Raw genomic sequence first — 20,519 nt, forward strand, 5'->3', positions numbered from 1 at the left:
CGCACCTTCCACGTATAGTGCAGACCGCAACAGGCTGTAATAGGCAGTTGGGATAAGCTGGTGGTGGTGATGGTGGTGGTGGTGGCAAGATTGCTACAGGGCCGCAGTTTGCACCGCGTTGACGGCTCAATCGCTGCAGCAATAGCACTGCTCTAAACCATACGGTGCATTAGCTACGCTCCACTACCATACTGAGAACCATAATCGCATCACCAGAATAATTTAGCCCTGTCATATTCGTCACAAATCCACTGCTGGATGAATGCTTCCCCATGCCACGTCGGTCCCGGAGGTCGTTTGACCATACTTCACCACACTGGTCAGTGCGGATCGGTGAAGTGGTTGGAGAGGGGTTTGGGGAGGGGCAAGGGCCAGTTTAGATCTCACTCACCACTGATGTTAGCTTCGCCCGGGGATCTAACTCTGGTGGCCGGGTTCATAGCGCAGCGTGCTCACCACTGCCTCACCACACCCCCATTGAAACGTCGCTCGCAACGATCGTACAAAGGGAAATTCTTAACAGCGGCGATCTCATTATACACCTCTTTATTACGATGTTAACTCCCTCGCCTGGTATGGAGGAGGTCGTGGGTTCGATCCCGAACCCGACGCCTGAATGTTTGGATTATACATGTCTCTCTCCCCTGTGGTTGCATAGATTTTTTTCCCAGGTCCTCTGGTTTTTCCCACCACATTTAGAGTCATGATGCATTTAGAGTATTTGACTGCCATAAAATGTCACGTGATAAGCAAGTTCGTTGAGCTATCATTTGTGATAGCCAGGTCACTTCTGGAAGAAAAAAAAGTTTAATTGAATATTCCAGTTTTGCCTCGTCCGGAAAGCATTTCGTTGAGCAGTTATTCACGCAGAGACCAATGATGGGTTTTAGAGGAGGAGCAACGTGACCACACAGTTGATGTTTGCACTTAATTTGTCTCAACCCTTGAGAGTCCAAGCAACACGAGCGGAGGACACAAAAAAAAAAACATCTGATCCCGCAGCGGAGAGACGAGGCTGGATCCTCTGAACAAAATAAATACCTCTGTCAGTACGAGGAGAAGGTGAAGGCTCGCGAAACTTTCCATCGGTGTTTTACCTGCGCGAGATACACGCGCATCTTGGCGGAGGCACAAGCGAGCGAGCGAACGAGCCGACCGTTATTTAACCGTCCGTCGTCCGGTATTCTTTGGCGCGCGGTGAAAAAGAATCAACAAGATTATTTTTTTTAAGCCTGTGTTTGATCAGCCAAGATTTGTATAACTGTACCCGACTGTGTTTACATTGAAAAGAAGTCACTTAGGCGTTACAGTCAGAAGACAGCGCAACCCCACGTGCCCCCCTTCCCCATTTCCCAGGCTTTCAATTTGACACAACCAACAACAACAACATCAAAAAGCTGCAGCCACCACCGTAACCATGAAAACCGACGGCGCGCAGGCTCGAACGCGCGACAAACTTTCTGACCTCTTCGCTCTGACCTCATCAGCCAGGCGGGAGCGCGGCCGCGGCCCGTGAACAGTGGTGGCAGATGACGTCCTCCCGTTGTCGTGATCGCAGCGCTTAAAGCCGCAGGGGGCCAAACCCAGAGGCCCCACAGCGAAGGATTCGCCGCTGACGCCACCGCCACCGCCGCGTCGCGCTAACCAACGACGGCGAGAGGGGACCGATACCCTCGCGCTCCGGTTCCTTCAGAGACGCGTCGCTTAAGCGTCAGCGCCTATCGCGTTACACGTGCATTCAATCTGCGTGCGCGACGCGTGGTAGTGGAGCGGTTTGCGGCGCTGCGCTACGCTACGAATCCGGCGGCCACAGGTTTGATTCCCACTCACAGCCTACACCAGTGACGATTATCTGACCCGGTGCTGGGCCTCCCCTAGGTCGACACAGCCTCAAATGAGTACCACTCGGGAGACAAAGGCGGCCGGGCGTGTGCCGTTCTGGCCTTCATAGGTGCTCGCTAACAACGCTTGCCCCAACAGCCTGGTCAGGCTATATGGGGGATCTTTGTCTTTGTTGTGTTTTTTTAAACGTCTACGGTGTTTGTGACTCGGTACGATTCGGCTTTGCGGCGTCGCATCAAAACGGAAGGGAATCTTCAGACGTTTAGGACGCGGCGGGACTTTAAACTGCACCGTCGGACCGCAGTGAGCAAAGGGAATGAGCGGGCGTTCAAATAACAACACGCAATTACCGCGGGTGCTCTGCACGCACGGGGGCATATTCCACGCAGCCGACGGTAGCCGCATAATGGCACGTAATAGCATGATTGTGCGCACGGCAGCTGGCTGGAGTGTCTTTGCTAACACTTGATTATGGAATTATACAATACTCATGCCAAGCACCTATGAACTAGCACTCTCGGTAGCGGCCTAAGAGTAGACACTTAACTTTCATCAAACTTACAGCTTCCTCGCCTCGAAAATTAAGGCGCAGGAGGCGCCTTCAATAGCGTACCATTACCCCGAGCCCTGTTGTTTCTGCCACCCTGAAATTTGGCCAAATGTGGCGATGGATAGGTGGATTCTGAGCAGAGACCAGCCCCCTGGGTGGTATGAACACCTGGCTGGGGCGTTGGTATTAGGAGCTAAATTACACTGTGGGATGCAGTAGTATCAGCGGGTGAGTCCCAAGGTCGACGTGGGGGATTCAGTGGGGGGGGGGACTAGAGTTGAAAAATTATTTCACGAAACAAACTATCTTTCCCCCCCACCCGCATGCGGCACACACACACGCGCGGGATGTGTTTAAATTGCTCTTCCACTTGCCGCACCGGCAGAAGCGTTTGAACGGGTGTGGATGCGACGCCGGGAAAAGGCGAGTCTTTTGTGCTTTTACTCCATTCGATTGGGTCGGCGGTGTGAAAGTCTTGAGAAACGAAGCGGAGGCAAAGGCGCAGCTCAGCAATTGCCAGCTCACCCCACTGCCGGCGAAATAACTTTGGCCCGAGGGAGCTTTTGGAGCGCTCGCCTCGCCTACTCTTCCACGCTCGCCACATGTCTCTGAAGAGGAGGGAGTACGCGCACTTCATCACACTCGCACGCGGACCTGCCGATCGACCGGCTGCAGGATACCACCCCATTCGCACTGCCGGGAGGCCAGAGGAGGGTTTAAACAGAGCCTGCCCCGTCGTCTCAACTGCAGCCCCAGGAGATCGAATCGAACGGGCCACCTCTGGATTGCAAGTCCAGTGAGCAGACCGCTGCACTCGGGCGGCAAGTTGCTCTGGGTAAGTATAGAAATGTGGACCTTCGGCTCAGCTTCACGCTCAAGCCCACTTCCCTGGAACATTATGACCGTCCCCCCCGATAGGGAAGAGGAAGCATCTTCTACGTAACACGGGACCCATTTCATGCAACACTTCCCACTAGACGATGGCACAATGTCGGTGGGACGCCTTCACAGTCCCATTCTCACAATCGCCAAACTCCTGTTCGACCTCCAATGTCTACTGCGATCATGAACGAGGAATGTGTTGTTTCGTGTGTGTGTGTATATATATACGTATATAAATAACACGTTGCACAATACCAAGTGCTTTGAAAAGACGGCCAATGATTCATCCAAATGGTAATTGGTGAATTGGCCATGATCGACTCGAATCGAGGATCGATTATTTTGTTAAGATTTGTGGTGAATGGTAGCGCCTCTTGTGAGCTGCAGGGGTGACGTGAACCCATTTCACACAACGACGTGTACGGAAGAGAAGATTGTTGATTCTTACACGCGCGACTCGTCGCATGGGCCACGAGCTTTAGAATCGATATTGAAATCGACAAATCCACACATCGAAGCACTTCAAATTTGGAGGGTCATGTGTTCCATGTGCCCAGCATATAACCAGCAAATCAGTTAATAAAATCTATAGTTATTTAAGGCTTAACAAATACCCTAAGTCCGAGCCTTGCTCTGTGCTCTGATCTGTTTATCTATCTCAGTGTTAGTAAACCAGAGGGAACGAGAAGGGAAACAGAAAAACACTTGGGGCTTAACGGATGACCCGAACATAAACCCCACATTCACGTCGCGACAACTAAAACAGAGAGGAACTCGCTGAGTGCAGCACCCAAGGCTGTTGCCCTTCACACAATCCGCTGCTGGATGAAGGCCTCCCTCCTCCCCCGCCGTCCACCCCCCCACAAAACTGTCGACGTCACTCACAACCCCCGCGACGCAACGTTCCGCGCGGGCACCGGCCCATCTCATCACTCCTCCACCACTTGATACACATCAGACGCGTCGCAATTCGCCGCCACCCGACGACTCGATGGATCGTCGCAATAAAAGGCGCCGCGATTCAACTCGAGCGTCAGTTCCCTCTGGTCTCGGTTTTACCAACTCGTTCGAGGTGTTTCTGAAACAACGCACACCTGTCAGACCCTTATTAGTGCTGCCTACCTAATTACAGACCAATTCAGACCTTATTGGTCACCCCGTGCCATTTCGAATCTCAACGGTCATCCAGAAAGTCCCATCACAAGGGAGAAACACAAACAAATAGACAAAACATTTTTGCCCGTATTGAAATGGCTGTACGCCGTATGGACCTGAAAACTCAATTTCCCTGTACAAGAATACAGGATAAAGCGTATGGGTTGACAGGTATGACAATGTCGCCCTGCGTCACAGTTTCATTTGCCGCTACATTAGCCTAAATGCAACACGAGCAATGCCACTGGCATATGAGTTGCATACTCCGTGCAAAATCAATTACACGCAGATGATTTGATGCTGTGTTTGGCGAAAGTAAGAATTTATTTTAATCGACAAATCGACGCATCAATACCAACCCCAATGAAAAGGCAATGTAGAAATAAATTCATGATGATGATGATGACGATGCACGCGTAGGAGTATACAATTCAGATGATGGTTTACATTAACATTGATGATTATTTATTGCAATTATTAGAATAATTATATGATGATGATGGAATGCATATGTACGTGCGTATTAAACAGACGGTGATGAAGATGATGACAATTATATTGATGGCGACGACAATGATGATGATGCAGGTGCTGGATTGGAAAACGATGACACGTGTGGAGACGCGAATACGGTGACGATGACCACAAAGGAGGAAACCGAGCTCAACGATTCCTATCAACGCTGCGGGGAGCGTGCCCTCCGTCGAAATCTAACTGCAGACACACGCGCTCATCCCCGCCGCTCTGCCCGCTAAATAACGCGAACGCACGCCGAGTGCAGACAAAGGCGCGACGATCCGCTACAGGGATGGGAGACGACCGTCGGCTCGCGGAATTGTTAAACGGGGGGGGAAAAAGTGAACGGCAACATAAAGAAATAATTAAACGCCCGTAACCGCGCAATCGATTAATGAGTCAAATTGTGTTAAGGTGACGTATCGTTGCCGTGACCTCGTGCTTTCCCTCCCTCCCAAATCACAAAACCTCCACACGCACCTGTGTAAGTGAATACTGACATGTTAACTACCTCGCCTGGTATACAGGAGGAGATTGTGGGTTCGATCCCGACCCTGACGCCTGTATAGGTGGAAGAAGCATGCTCTCTCCCCGTGGTCGGATTTTTCTCCGGGTCCTCCGTTTTTTTCCCTCCACATTTAGAATCGACGTGCGTCTACAATATTTAGCTGCAATACATTTCCACGTGCCGAGCCACTATGATGAGCTTTCATTTGTGGCCACGTCGCTTCTTAAAAAGAGCTACATAGCTCAGTGGGCCTTAGCTGGTAAAATAAAAATAGTTCATTATAGCGAGTTAAATGTGTATAAATACACTTGTGCATAGAGTGCGTGGGCGAGTGCTGTTAGCAAGCGGCTATTCAGGTCAGCAGGGGTGTGGAAGGAGCCAATATCGTGCACACGGTCAGCACGGTGCAGCAGGCGCTCAGTTTAGGCTGAGTCGACCTACAGGAGGAGACCCCACACTAACTGCAGTTGGTTGCTAATGGCCACCAATCTAAGACATGTCATGGAAATTTGCACATAAGCCGTTCGTGCACGTGCCTAATTCAATATCCAAAATCTCGCGAATGTTTGACCACCCTGCGCAAGAGCAATACATAATTCCCCTGCCTCCCGGTCCATTTTTCACCTGTCCTTTTCCGTTGTCTAATTTAATTCCAAATGCCAAGATCACTGAGTCACAAACACAGACTCAGCGTCAAAATCGCATCCAAATTCCATTAGGACTTCGGTCATTTCCAATCCACAACTTCAGCACGCCATTAAGAGATTCCGATCGCTCATTGTAACTCGGCCCTCCCCTCAATTCCATTTGTCTCTTGCGCGACAATAACGCGGCGATGTGCGCCCATGCCTCCCTGCCCGGCAGAGAGGCCCCGGCCGGCACAATGCATAATTTATCGCCCTGGACGTACGTGCGTATTAGTGTCGGGACGAGCGTTGAAAAGGCTTCCCGAGCTATCTGTTATTTTTGTTTAAACATGCGGCCGGGCCCGTCATCCCGGGTGAGCATTAAGGCACTGGTGGTGGCGGTGGCGGTGGTGGTGGTGGCGGTGGTGGTGGCGGTGGCGGCGGTGGCGGGACTACCACCAGTGGTGGGGGGAAGAGACGTAATTAGCGGCAAGCGAAGGCAGAGCGGGCCTGTCTCCGATAAGAGACGCATCACGTGCTATCGTTAGCGTAGGACTTCCAATTAAAGTAACAACACAACTGCAGTCGTGGCATTAAACACAGGTTTTTTTTTTCTGTACACATAGGTGGAGATGGTGTGGTGGTGGGCGGGGGGGGGAGAGAGAGAGATATAATAAATATATAAATAAAACTGCTACTCCAGAATAGGGCCGAGGAGGAGTGGGAGAAGGTGATAAAGACCAAGACGCTTTACCTCCGGTCATAAATTAGCAGCTTTTGGTCTGAAGTCTGTCACCACATGTGGCTGGCCAAGGCCCCCACGTGGCCCGTTTTTATTCGTCGGGTTAACACAGGCAGCCACCTCCCTCCCTATGCCTAAGCAAGGCTACATTAATGCCTCGTGCAGGCCTCATCTTGGGCTTCAGATGATCAGAACAAGAAGCAAGCTGCATTATCCGGGCTTAATTTCTCACCGAGATTTTTTCCGGGTCGCTGGCAGCCCGGAGAGGGTGGAACGCGTGACCAGCGGTCGTCAACAGCCTTAGCGAGAGGTATACTGCACGTGGTCTGCACCGGATGTGGAAATATCATCTGGGCGACTGTCCCAGACGCAATGAACCCTTATTATTGCCATTCCAAAAAAATGAAGTTGACTCGTGTACACGCGTAGTTGCCCTCTCTTGAAGCACTCCACCCCGATGTCAGACGTGTGCTCTCTCTGCAGCTTAAGTCTGAAGGAAGTGGTAAAATTCCCCCTGCTGATACTCAACCGGCACCTCGGACAAGCACGGCTGACTACGTATGGTGCGAAAGAAGTTCAACATGCACACAACTCAGCTGTATCACCATATCGCCGATCGTGATTCGCTGGCCTCCGGACACAACCGCGAGCATTTCATGGGCAACTTCAATATATACCCATCTCTAAATTAGCAAGGGGTGCATAATCAAATATAAACACAGACTTACGGTTTCACTTTTCAAGTCGCGTCTGCCACGAGCACACTGAAATATCCCACATTTCGCACGTAAAGGTCAGCATAAAAAATAAAAAATGAGCATTCGGCCGATGTGACACTTCCCGCCGTCAAAAAATGTGACCGGCGCTCCCCATATACACTCGGCGTGTGCGCGCACGTGCCGTTTCTTAGCAAAGTATGTAATTTTCGAACGGATAACAAGCACGAGCATGAATAATCCGTTCATTTAATTCCACCGGGTCGAGTCTACGCCGCAAAGTTAAATCGCCAAAGCGCGGTGAGCGCTCGCCGCCGAAAACCTGATCGAGACGCGTCGGCAGCGCGGCTTCCTCGCCTTACGAGGACCATGTGGAGGGGTGGGGGCCGGAGGGGGGGGGGGTAGCCCGGGGCGGGGGAGGGGGGCTCCGCTCTTAAATAAAGTGTTCCTTCGTTACGGCATCGCACAAGCGCCAACGCACCCGCCCGCAAAACGCGCGCGCAAAAAATAAAACTCGGATTTCGTGCGCGGCTTATTTACGCATGGCATCATAGAGAGCACTTAAATCAAAACAACAGAATGCCTTCAAGTGAGGTATTTTAATGGAAGGTTTTTCAGAGGCGAAAGACAAAGAAAGAGATTCTAAAAAAAAATAAAAAATATCTAATCTTGGTTGATGTTTTGTGGACGAAAAGGGCAGCTGCAACATCAGCCCTAGGGAATGCGGTGCGGGCGCGCGTACAGCGGGTTTTTTTTACATTTCCCCCTCCCCTTCCACTCTTCGTTCTTTTGACTTGACACATGCCACAGTGTTTTGCCGTCGAGAACAAATGACAACAAGGCATTCGCTAAACACGACGCGCGGAGGGGGAATCACTTCCCCATCGCATCCCGGGCCTGTTGCTCTTTCCGCTGCTGCCCCCGCCTGCCCCCGCCTGCACCCCGCCCCCCCCTTGCTGCCATCATCTCTTCAAGTGCATCTCTCTGCAACACTGAGCCATCCACCAGTGCTCATCCTCTGCTCTCCCTCCCTGCCGGTTATTACGAGACGTTCGGTTTTTTTTCCTTTCCCCGGCCGTTGATTTATGTCACCGTTCCCCCTCACTAGTCGCGCATCAGTGGCGCTTAATGAATTGGTAAATAAGGCCGAATATTAGTCCCCAACCCGCCTCCCGTCGGAGGCCCGCGCGAGACGCACGGAGCTTCTCCGACAAGATGAATGGACCCAATTAGGCCACTACGGAGGCAAATCGGTCAAGAAGAAAAATAGTGCATTTCCCTGAAAAAAAATTACTTACTACTACCTTTTTGAGAGGCTTGGCAGTACATAGAGGAGGCGCCGCCGTAATATTACCTCGGCTTTTATTTTCTTTACGGCCGGCGAAGTCCGGGCGGTTATTTCCCGCGTCTATATTTCAGGCTTACTTCGTGATCAAATTGACCCGCGTGCAAATTAAGTTATTTTAACTCGCGTAATGTGGGCGGCGGGCGGGCGGGGGGGGGGGAGACTATCAATCGAGGGTGGTTTCGGGCGTTCGGATCGTCTTGGCACGGCCGGCACGGCTTTGCCGGGATCGGGTGGGAGCCGCTTAGGTGGCGAATGTCTCGCGAATGATCTTTCCCTCCGTCCAGTGGAGACAACCGCGACGCAGACACCACAGCCGCCGTGCAATTCCGGAAAGAGAGAAAGGGAGAGAAAAAAAAAGCGTTTCAATTAAGCGACGTTATTTATCGCACAGAGCGCCTCACGTGCGCAATAACACTGATGCTAAAAATGAGCAAAAAATTAAGACGTGAATTTATTTAATTGTGTCTCATTTAAAACAACTTAAGAAATAATAAGCGTTGCATAAATTTTGTATAAGCCTTTACAAGTTTTATTTACTGCGTGTACATCTTTATAAATCAGGCTCAATGATAATCGCGGCTCGTGACAAATGTTAAACTCGTCGTAATTTTATTCCAACAACATAAACCATTATTTTCATTATTAAACGAGTCTCTTTGAAAACGCTGCACAGCTGTTTCAATTCTAACAAAAAAAACCTGTTTATAATAAGCTCTTTTATTATTATTATTGTGATTCCATTGAACTCCCACACATAAGCACGGGTTGTTTGAGAGGGGGGTAAAAAAAATAAAAGAAAATCTGAAAACATTTGGCGACAAACACACTACAACGCTGATTAGTCAACAACCCGTAATTTGCCCAATGATGCAAAAAGCCTTTAAGCTGTCTGAAAGTCTAATTAATTTGCTATCTAATTAGCATTCAGCCCTGAGCAGAATTAACTGCTATTTTGCGCGAGCGCGCGGGGTAGAGACGGCGACAAGCGGCACGGCGGGACCCAGAGCGAGCGTCGTGCCAAGGCCAGCTATTGTTGGGGGGGGGGGGTGCATGGGGGGGGGAACTTGTCGGGGAACCGCTGTGTGCGTGGGAAGTCCACTTTGATATTGTGCAATTTCCAGCAGGCAAAAAAGGTAAAGATCAGCCTTATTAAAGCACGCCGTTTAGGCCCTGGCGAGTGTCCTTCATTAGCGGAAGCGCGCACTTCAAATGGCTGATATCGCTCGCACGCAAGTGCCGAAAATGAGATTTCTGTTGAAAAGGGGGCGGGGGGGGGAAGGGGAGAGCTCGTTTTAACAACCTGCATTAAATTGTCGACTGGAAAAAAAATTGGCCGGACAGTTTTACATTTAAGCGCTTAATTAATGAACTGTGATGTAATTGGTAATGCTGCTTTGATTATTAACTAGAAGTAAAATGGACTCTTTAAAGAGTGATTGGCCAAAGCTCGCCTCCGATTGCCTTTTACAACGTGCTATAAAAAACCCAGAAATGTATCTTTGTAGCTGCATTTTCTTTTTACCAACAATTACTTTGTCCGCACAATTGTCAAAAGAAAATATAATTTACGATTAAAAAGAGAGAGCAACGTTACACTCACACCTACCACACACACACACTCAAACACACCTAGTTTTTATCAGGTAACTAAAATTTGCGTTTGTACCAAATTGACAGTATTTTTTTCTCCCAAAAATTCCCACGCGCATTTCGGCATTTTCAGAATGCATTTTTGTTTAAATGTTTTTTTGTCATATATATGAATTGCATTTCTTTTTTTTATTCAAGTGTAAAGCTCCCAAGGTCAATTCGCTGCCTGTTTGTTGCCAAATAAATCACGTGCGGCGTTGGCGATGAAATGTGAGGACTACTTGAACGTGTAAGCGAACCAAATAATGCGCGCGCTCGTACATTTGCCCGTACAAACATATAAACCACGCACCCAAATGCTGCAGCTGCAAAGATATGAATCACAAACCGTAAAATAATAGCACAATAACATTCAGAAAACAAACGCCGGTTCTTTACGTGTCTCAATTTTGTACGCGGCATTCTTTTTTTGTGTTGCACAATGATAGCTCAAATTGTCGCCGTAATGGCTACACTGGGCCCCTTCCTTGCAATGCCAATCTAACACCTCCCGACACGGCGTTAATTTGGAGCAATGCCTCAGAATGATATTCCTCGTGCCAGCAGTCGGAGCATCGCACGCCCCGCGCGCCATTCTCGCTCCCCTTTGTCTGCCCCCCCCCGCCTCCTCCTCCTCAACCTGGCCATCAAAATCAAGCGCCGCACCACTTACTTATGCAGAATTAATGAATTTAATGGCAAAGGCAGTTCATTTACAATCATGGGGAAATAAATAAATACATTAACCATACAGAACCGTCGGTTCGGGGTGATGGTGGTGGTGGTGGTGATGGTGGTAGGGGGGGGCCGAGGGAGAGGGTGGGCAAACAAAAAAATCTGGATTCAAAAATTCTGTTTGTTTCCGTGAGCATTCGTCAGCTTCCTTCACACACACACATACAACACAAGGCGCCGCGCGGCGCCTTTGCTACCAATTAAGGCTACTCCAGCAAACATGAAATAATTTCCGTTTAAACGAGCGGCGAGAGGAGAAGAGGCAGAGATGATTATGGGGTTTAATTTACCGCCGCCCGAGCTCGCGCGGTATGCAAATGGGAACGCGGCGACGATGCTGGGCCATCACTCACGGCGCAGCGTAATGGCATCGTCAGCTGGGCTCTCATTCGAATTACGCCGCAATTAGCATATCTAAGTGGCGGCACCTCTTGTATGAAACAAATAATTTTGTTAATTAACAAAGCTAATTGTTGCCGGCTTTGTAATTAAAGACGCCGGGGCCAAAAAAAATGGAAATTAATAATAATAGTAATAAAGGAAATGCGTGATTTTGTTAAAACAAAAAAAGAGGGGGGCGGTGGGCCATCGTCACCGCCCCCCCCCCCCGGGCCCCCCACCGACAACCACCAAACAAAAAAGGGCACCACCCGAAGAGAAAATACAAAGCCGCGGATGCGCTTCCAAAGAGACTCAGAATTAAAACAATGCATTACGGCCAAGATCTTTAATTTTTATCGCGCTGTAGTTCCATTACGGGAGAGAGAGAGAGGAGAGAGCGTGGGGCACTGTGTAAATGACTTGAAGCACAGCGGAGTGAAAGGGACGGAGAGGGAGAGAGGGAAGAAGAGATGAAGGAGAAGGAGGGTAAAAAAAATGCCCCCACGTCCAAGCAAATCCTGCCACTCCACTAATGACGGGAGCTCATTACTCTGCAGGCGTATTAATTATGAAATAACGGCCTGCTGTCGTGGCGAGGGAAACTGATGATGAAATGGCCGGTAATATTCATGCACAGCCGAAAGGAGGGAGGTTGCTTCTGGTCTCCTCTCGATTGTATTATTATCGACCCCCACCACCACCACCACACCTCTCCCTCAACCTCACCCAACTCCACACCCCCTCCCCACCACGCCACTCTCCATTCGCCAGCCTTCCCACCACTCACCCAATCATGCCTCTGTTCCCTTGAAACTGACGGAGCAGCCTATTAATTATCTTTCAGTCATTTAGGAAAAGGGAGAGAGAGAGAGACGGAGACGCGTGCTGGCGGGGGGGTTGTAGGGGGGGGGTTAGGGGAGGGGGGGGAAATCAGCAGTGAAAAAAAATAAGAAAAATCCATGTGCCGGTCGGGATGCACCCATTTAAAATTCCACAATACGGTAGTTGCTCTTCTTCTCCACCCTGTATTTTTAAAAATAACATTCTAAACCATCAAGTTTTGTGCGCGAACTGTCACCATATGTGAATCGTTTAAACTTCACATTTTAATGTTTTAATGAACGGACTACACGCGACACTCGCGTCGAACTTTCACTTCATTGATTTCGCAATAAACGTATAGCTATCATTATTTCTTTTGCCACGAAATTTAGGAGGACAATACTTCGTGTGGCATTCTATTTTCTCCGAATGAAAGTTCCCGTGCCGTGATAAGCTTCGCAAGTTTAATCGCTTATTTAAAAACAAGACAATCTCGCTGCACGGGAAGCCGACGTCAAGATTTTCTTGGCCGCCTAAAAATGAACCTCAGAAGATTTGCGATACGGCGAGCAAAGCAGCGGCGCTGCTCCGAAACACCGTTGTACTCTTAGTTCTTTCGGTAAAGTCACGTAGGTAAAAATTTAAATTAAAATTAATAAAAATAAAACTATAAAATCACGTGATTTATTGTTTTATTTTTATTAATTTTATTTTTATTAATGTCATTTTTTACCTACGTGACTTTACCGAAAGAACTAAGAGTATGAATCCTTGCAGTCACGAAAGCTTCAAATCTAGAAGAAACACCTTTGCCTTCAACGGTGGCCTCGAAACAACGAAGTCCACAAACAGCCGCCTCACTTTACAAAACACTTCTTGCATTTGCCTCGGCTGGGGGAAAGCCGCCCCTCGGGTTGTGCTCCTAAAAGAGACGTGAAAGTGTCGCAGGCTTTGGTTGCCGCGCGGACGTGTATTGTCAAAAGCACATTAACCGTTTGCTCGAGCCCGGCGCTCTTGTTAATAAGGGGTTTAACAAGGTTAAGCACTTTCGCATTCCTCTTGCCAATAACCCCACAGCGAACTGATGTTTTTAAATCGGAGAAGTATCCGCTCAGCTCTGCAGCACACACACGCGCGCGCACGTAATTCGCACGCACACGTGGAACGATCAAAATCTTCTAAACATGCATCTACAAAGCCAGAGATACCCCGTATAGCCCTAACACAATGCAGGAGCAAGTGCTGTCAGCGAGCACGGTGTAGGTTCTCGCGAACAGCACTTGTCTCCTACAGCCGACACGCGCAGAGAAAGGGATGGCTTTCACATTCGCATGGATAAGGATGAAAGTAATTATAACAGAAAATGTTTTACCCGATTTAGCACAGAGGCATGCTGGGAAGAGAGACGAGTACTTTGTTATTTTGTTCCCCCACCACGCCCTGGAGGCCGAGAACGCTTGTCGCGACGGAGCCCGCTGGACGCACGCCGAAGCCCCCTCGCCCGGGACGGCGCTGAAGAGCGCTCGCAAAGGAGACTCAACGACGATCAACACCTGCCCGCCTTCCCCTTCCGCCCGCCCGAGCCCGCCCGCCCGCCTGCCCGCCCGCCTGCCCGCACGCCCGCCCACCCCTCCGAGCCACTACTACGCCACGTCCCTCTAAACACTCGCTCACCTTGAATGCCAAGTTCGTCTCCCTACTGACAATTATTTTATCATTCTCTCCCTGCCCCCCCCCAATGCCGTGGAGCCACCCCCCCCCCCCGGCAGCCCAGACCCTGACGTCAAGCAATTTGCCGTGGCTATGCTTGCTCGGGTCAGCAGACTCCCGGCTGCTATTTATGATTTCTCCTCGCGGTGATTTTTTCTCTCCCCTTTTACATTATTTTATTCCCCCCCCCCGCTCCTCTTATAAAGGCGCGGCGATTTATGTAGCCGGCCAACAGTCTCCCTTTGGCTGCATCAGTCATCGTTTAATGGACACATCAATTTGACGGGGAAACAACGTAATTATTCCGGCGAGCCCTGCCTTGAGATCGGCCTAATTTTTCACCGCGTGTGTGGCGTGTGGTTATCACGGGAGTTTTTTTCATCACCACCACCACCACCACCACGCGGGCGCACCATCGCAAAATGACCTTCACGTGATTTTTATCGTCCAAGTTAATCGGGGGATATTTTCGAAAGGTAAAAAAGGGTCCTTTTTTGGGGGGGGGGGGAGGGGGCCGGTGTCTTGGCGTTCAAACGGAACTTGTGAACCGGGGAAACTTTGAGAGCTATGGATGATGCGTTCATTTTAGCCTCTGAAACTGCAGCATAATTTCCTGATGTTCAACCGGTTTTGACGCTGAAATCATTGCGATTTAGCAAAGCAAACTGCAAACAAATGTACGTAAACTTAAATGTATACGTACAATTTGCATTTTGCCAGGATATCATTGGGGTGTCCGCATTTTATTGCTAAAATAAATTTGTATGGATGTACGTATTTAATTTCTGGAATGTCAGAATACCGAAATAATTTACTGTCTAATTTATAAGCCTACGAGCGTGCAATGAACTCTGGTCTCCATTCGAAATGATCTACGAATAAAAACTTTGGCCTTTTACCATCATTACTATTTTTAAAAACATATTATTTTTGTATCTGTTTCACTTAGAAAAAAAACAGACAAATACATTGGTAAACACACAAACGGTGGCTTTCATCAACGGCGCTCCACAAATAGTTTCCGCAAGGTGACGATGTTCGATGAAATATCGCACGCCCGCGCGAGTTCCCGTCCGCCGGGACCCTTATTTTGTAGGGATCTGTCCTAATCGTTTTGACACGGTAGTGGTCGATCACTAATGAAATTGTTGCTCCCCATAATTTTGCAGTACAAGTGCTTTTAAGCGAGCGGCTTAAAGCCGGATCGTTCGACGGCACGCGCGTCGACGGAGAAAACACGCGCACGCACACAACACGCGAACCGACGTACATTAAAATAGCATTCATTAAATCTGTCCACGGGATCCCATGGGGGGGGGAGAGGTAGGGGAGGGGGGGGGACGAGGGGACTGCGGTCTAAGAGACGCGCGGCAAATCAAACCGACGCCGCCGCGCAATCAGAAGCCGGCGGCGGGAACCGCGGAAAGCGCTCCGACCGCGTGCGCGCTCGGCGGTCTCCGCCAAGGGGGGCCCTCGTCGCATGTGGCAGCCGCGATTGGGGCAAAGGGGGAAGGGGCAACAACAACAAAATGCACGGAAAAGAGGCGACACGTGCAGCCGGGACGATACCGCGGGTTAAAGAGCGGACGGGGGCGGGGGGGATGAAGCAGTTGATGGAGAACGAGCGGCACGGCGAGAAGAGCGGGGGGGGGCTGCGGGGGAGGGCCGCGAGCTCCCCGTGAACGACGTGAACGTGTCACATCGGTAATGGGAATTACCGGCGGTATTAGAAACACGCAGCGGGCAGATTGAGAGTACCTTTTTTTTTACTGATGTGATGGGAGATGAGATAAGCAGGGTGCCCGTGCGTGTCTGCGCGTGTGTGTGCGTGCGTACGTGCGTACGCAGAGAGCCGCCCGCCCGCCCGCCCGCGGGTGTGTGCGCGTTGTCTCTGTGCCACCAAGGGTAATCGCTTTTATTGAGATAAGTGTGGCAGTCTGAGGACACAAATGATGACTGAGAAAAAAAAGAGCAACTTGCAAAATTTAGAGCACTTAACATGACAAACACCCGAAGATCAGGAAGGTTAATAGAGGAGCGCGGGGGAAAAGAACGCCAGATCGAGGGAACGATATACTGACTCGTAGTTAAACAAGCAGACAGCAGGGTAGATGATCTGGGGGGGGGGATGAGAAGAGGCGCATTTTTCTGACCTTTTCAAATCAACATTTTTTTGCTGGAACAAAAAAAACACAAATGCATGTAAACACAGCATTGACTGCGCGCACCAAACCGAAAGCGGTAATAGCGTTAAGAAAAATGACAATATAGTTCATGAAGCTTTTGTCGAGGTCTCGTGTGGCGGCGGCGGCTGTAGCGCCGCTTCAGATCAAGGCAATTTGGGGCCAAGGCAGACGGGAATGACGACGTTCAGCAAACGTGTCAGGGAATTTGAAGGGAGAGAGAGGAGGAGGGAGGGGGGGTGGGTTAAAACCGAGACAAAAAAAAGCTGCGGTAAGTTTTGGGGGCATGCAAGCAGACGGGTCAGTCAGCCAAGAAAACAAATAAAGTACATTCAAGTGAATAATGCTGAAAGAATGTCTGGCTAAAATAAAATGGACAAATCAAAGCAAACTGCAGATTTAAAAGAGGGGGGAGGAATAAAAATGTATCATTCTAAATGCATTCAACGAAATTTAAAATAAACATTTATGTTTATAAAAGCAGACAAAACTATGCCAATGCTGCGGGGCAGAGAAATATCAGTGCTTGAGCCGCTCGACAAAACGCACGCGCGTGCACACACGAAAAAAAAAACCTGGCAAAAGGCGGCTCGCCACTTTCTTTTTTGGCACCAGCGACGGAACTTCAAACGATTTGTAGCGCGACCCACCTTCCTCGTGCACTCGGACCGCTTTGAGCGAACTTGCCTCGGTCGTTCGGTCGGTCGGCTGCTACGCCATGTTCCGCTGAGCGGAGGAGATGGACAGAGACAGAGAGAGAGAGGAGTGTGTGCGCCGGCGGCTCCTGGCAACACCGTGACACGCGGGGTTGCTGCCACTCTCTCGATCTCTCTCGCGCCTTCGCGTTTCTCAGCTACGGCCGCAAACCTCGTGCTCGGCCCTCGCCACGGCCGCGGCGAGCCTCCCTCCGCTCTGCGCTCGCCGCACGCGCGTGCAGAGCACCTTTCTTTACCTCCGCCGGCGTTGGCGGCCGCCGAGCAAAGCTTTGCTCGCCTGCCTTTTTTCCCCCTTTCTTCCTTTCTCTCTCCCCCCCACCCACCTACAATTTCTCTCCTCTTCCCCCCCCCCGCAACGCACCACCTCCTTCCCCCTTCGCCTTACGTGTGAGTGGCTATGAGCACTGAATTAAGAGGCCTAACTGTCCTGTTCGGTCCCCGAGGCGTCTGACCTTCGTGCGGACAAACAGACTCATAAAGCCGATGATCGCACGCGCGCGCGCCTTGAGCAGGCCGAGCCGCAGAATAGGGAAACGAGCTGGCGGGCTGGGGGCTTCTGTGCGCGCACCGCTCAGATACCGATCTGACAATCCTTTTCTTATTTTATAATCGCATGCTATTTCGTGAAGCCTTCCTTTGGATCCCGAGGATGGGGCATAATTGGAAACAGATGTTTCAACAGAAGACGCTGCTACCCAAAGCGTTAAATTAATCTGGGTATAAACGAACACGAGTCAGAGCCATAGGAAACATTTTTAAAGAAATTAATATTAAATTCTACGCGGAAATATGGACGCATTTTTGTGAAAGAATTGGCAATTTTGACAGCTGTAATATATATAAAGGCGAGAGACCAGTTTGTGAGTGCTGTGTCAGTGTATCTGAACAGTTAACAAAAATCCAAGAGAATTAACACTTTTTTTTGTCCGGAGTAAAGAAGGAATCCCAGCTAGGGCATGGAATTATCCCCCCCCCCCCCATTTATTTCCCCCCCAACTCCTTCCTACCACCACAGTAAGCGCAGCCCCCCCCCTCCTTTCCTGCTTTGTACAGACTTATATTTTTTGCCGACACTTTTTCTGTTACGAGAAAGTGCATTGTACACCACAGACGGTGACAGCGAGCCGAAGCTCTTGACGCTACAGCTCAGCGAGCGCCTCTCTCCTCGCGGCGCGAGCCCCTGGACGTGTCCACAAGGTGGCCAAGAACACAGTGGCGTGACCTCCACATTTCAGCGACTGGAATTCAGATTAATTTTTTGTATCTTCTTGATACATTTTTGCTCAACCAAAACCGGGGGTGGGCCCGGCGGCACGACGGTTTCGCGCGCTGTGCCATGAACGCAGCCGCCCGAGTTCGGTTCCCGGACGCGACTGACATCGGTGGTACTGGAATGCATTTGACCCGATCATTGACCCACTCCCACTGCACCAAACTACCCACAAACCCCTGCCACCTCGTGACCAACACCACGTAGGAAGGTCCTCTTATCCAGCGGTAGATTGGGCTTTAATTCCTTATTATATAAACCTAAACTATATGATGCTTATATCCCAAGTCTGGAAATCGCCCACCCCCCAAAGACAATGTTACTCTTATATTTTTTTTGTTCAGCAGGACAGTCTGTTAAGTCACAAACCAAACTGTCTCCGTACAAACTCTCTTTAAGTGCTCACCACCACCCCCAACCCCAGCAGCCCTACCTCGTCTGTTGCCGTCCTCATTCTGCAATAACAAACAGCAGCATTCTCAAAGAGCGCACTTCATGGTTTAAGGAAAGAATTAAAAAAACAACGGAGGGAGGAAAGAGGACGAACACAAAAAAAAACTGTCACGGGTTTCAAAACAAGAACGACTTTGCTGGAAAAACTGAAGGAGCGGGATTTTTACCTAAGACAGCCCCAGAAGAAGAGTCTCTGGGGGTGCGAGCCCGCTTCATATTTCAGCACTGTCCACGGCCCCTGCTAGCTTGCTAAAGTAAACAATACATAGCTGTGATGAAATGGAATTTTTTTTTCTGTTTGGCCTAATGGAATTTGTCAATCCGTTGTGACGAGTTTGTTTTCCTTTTCCCTCCTGGAGCCACTCTATCCCCTGCGCCCTCGCCCCTAGCCCCCCCACCCCCCACCGTGCCCCCCTCCTTCCATCGACCCGGCGCCCCCCCCCCCCCAATGGCCCAACGTGGCCTGCCGCACCCCCCCCCTCCCTGCCCCTGGCCCTTGCACCGCCACAGCCACTGCCGCCCCCTAACAACTCACGACAGGAAACCTCACGCTTCTGCTGGCTTGAAGGGGAAGTGACCTTGTTTACGCGACAGCCCATCATTGTTTTTTATTTTCGACTCATGCCGAAAGGAAAGAAAACGAGAACGTGCTAAAACAAAAAAAAAGAAATGGGTATCGCAAAAAAACAGAAAATCTGGCGAGAATTACGAAAATCGAGCGATTCGCAGGCAGCGGCTGGCGTGAGCCCCTGAGCACCTCTCGGGTAAGAAGCAGACGGGCGGGCGAGCGAGCGAGCTGACGGGCGAAGCAGACAGAGGCAGCCACGCGACGGGGACGATCGGAGAGCGGAGCGCTTCCTCCGTCGCCACTCGCATCGTTTGACTTCGCCGGAGCAGCAAGGGCGGAGGCGCCCGAAAAGATTTTGTTCGACAGCCGCCGTGCGAGCAAATGGGAGACGCACCACACCTTCTCTGACGCGGAGCGGAGATGCATTCGCTGTGCGCGGTTATTTATTTACCGTGGCTTCCAGCACCGCCGGCCAGGAACTTGAAACGGCTCCCTCTTTAAGAAAAAGCCGGTCCCCCCCGACGTATTTCAGCGAGTGGCCACTTAGGAGCGATAATGGCCTCGCGATGAGCGGCGCGAGAAGAGCGTCCTCGGCGGGCAAACGTCCCTCTCTTCCCTCCACCCATCAGGTTGCAGGGGCTGCTCGAAAGAAAACCCCTCAACGGCCTTGGCAAGGGTAACCGCGCTCGTTCCCCGCGTGCCGCCGTCACTGCCGCCTCTGACAGCGATGCTACCGCCCGCTGCCGCTCCGCAAAAGTTCTGCTGCGACGGCCAAAAAAGACACCGCCCTCGAAACGCATTCCACAGCGACCGCTGATCGAGAAAGAGGAGGGACAAAAGATCCCCTATTTAGCAGCCTCGTGGAGTACAGAGGTAAGTTCTGTTAGTGAGCACCTATTGAGGGGCAGCATGGGACAGGAGGTGGTGGTGGTGGTGGTGGTGGCGGTAGCGTGACCAGTACCACACCTTTGCCTCGCCGGCGTGCGTTTCCCGCACGCTGTAGCAGGTATTCGTTGAGGGCTGAGCGTACCTAGGGCACGATACCCAGGACCGGTTCGAAAAGCACTTGCCATCGGTGTTGCACACGGACAAGAATCCAAAGCCACGTCGCGGCATTCACAAGGCTGGGGGCCGTGGCAACCGCCGCGCGCCGTCACCGCCCGCACG

General features: G+C 50.6%; 1 protein-coding gene across 3 annotated transcripts in view; it reads right to left on the reverse strand.

Annotated features, from left to right (window-relative positions):
- Positions 1-20,519, reverse strand: part of FOXP2 (forkhead box P2) — a 262,365-nt gene that overhangs the window by 173,955 nt on the left and 67,891 nt on the right. The window contains exon 1 of one of the 3 annotated variants that reach the window (XM_078598844.1): positions 16,996-17,235. The exons of the other annotated variants lie outside the window; for them this stretch is intronic. The gene's annotated coding sequence lies outside the window, so the exon portion shown is untranslated. Of the gene's footprint in view, positions 1-16,995; positions 17,236-20,519 lie in introns of those variants that run through there. 3 annotated transcript variants of the gene reach the window in all.

This window comes from Lampetra planeri, chromosome 11 (genome assembly GCF_965212315.1).
Source record: "Lampetra planeri chromosome 11, kcLamPlan1.2.h2, whole genome shotgun sequence".
NCBI lineage: Eukaryota > Metazoa > Chordata > Hyperoartia > Petromyzontiformes > Petromyzontidae > Lampetra > Lampetra planeri.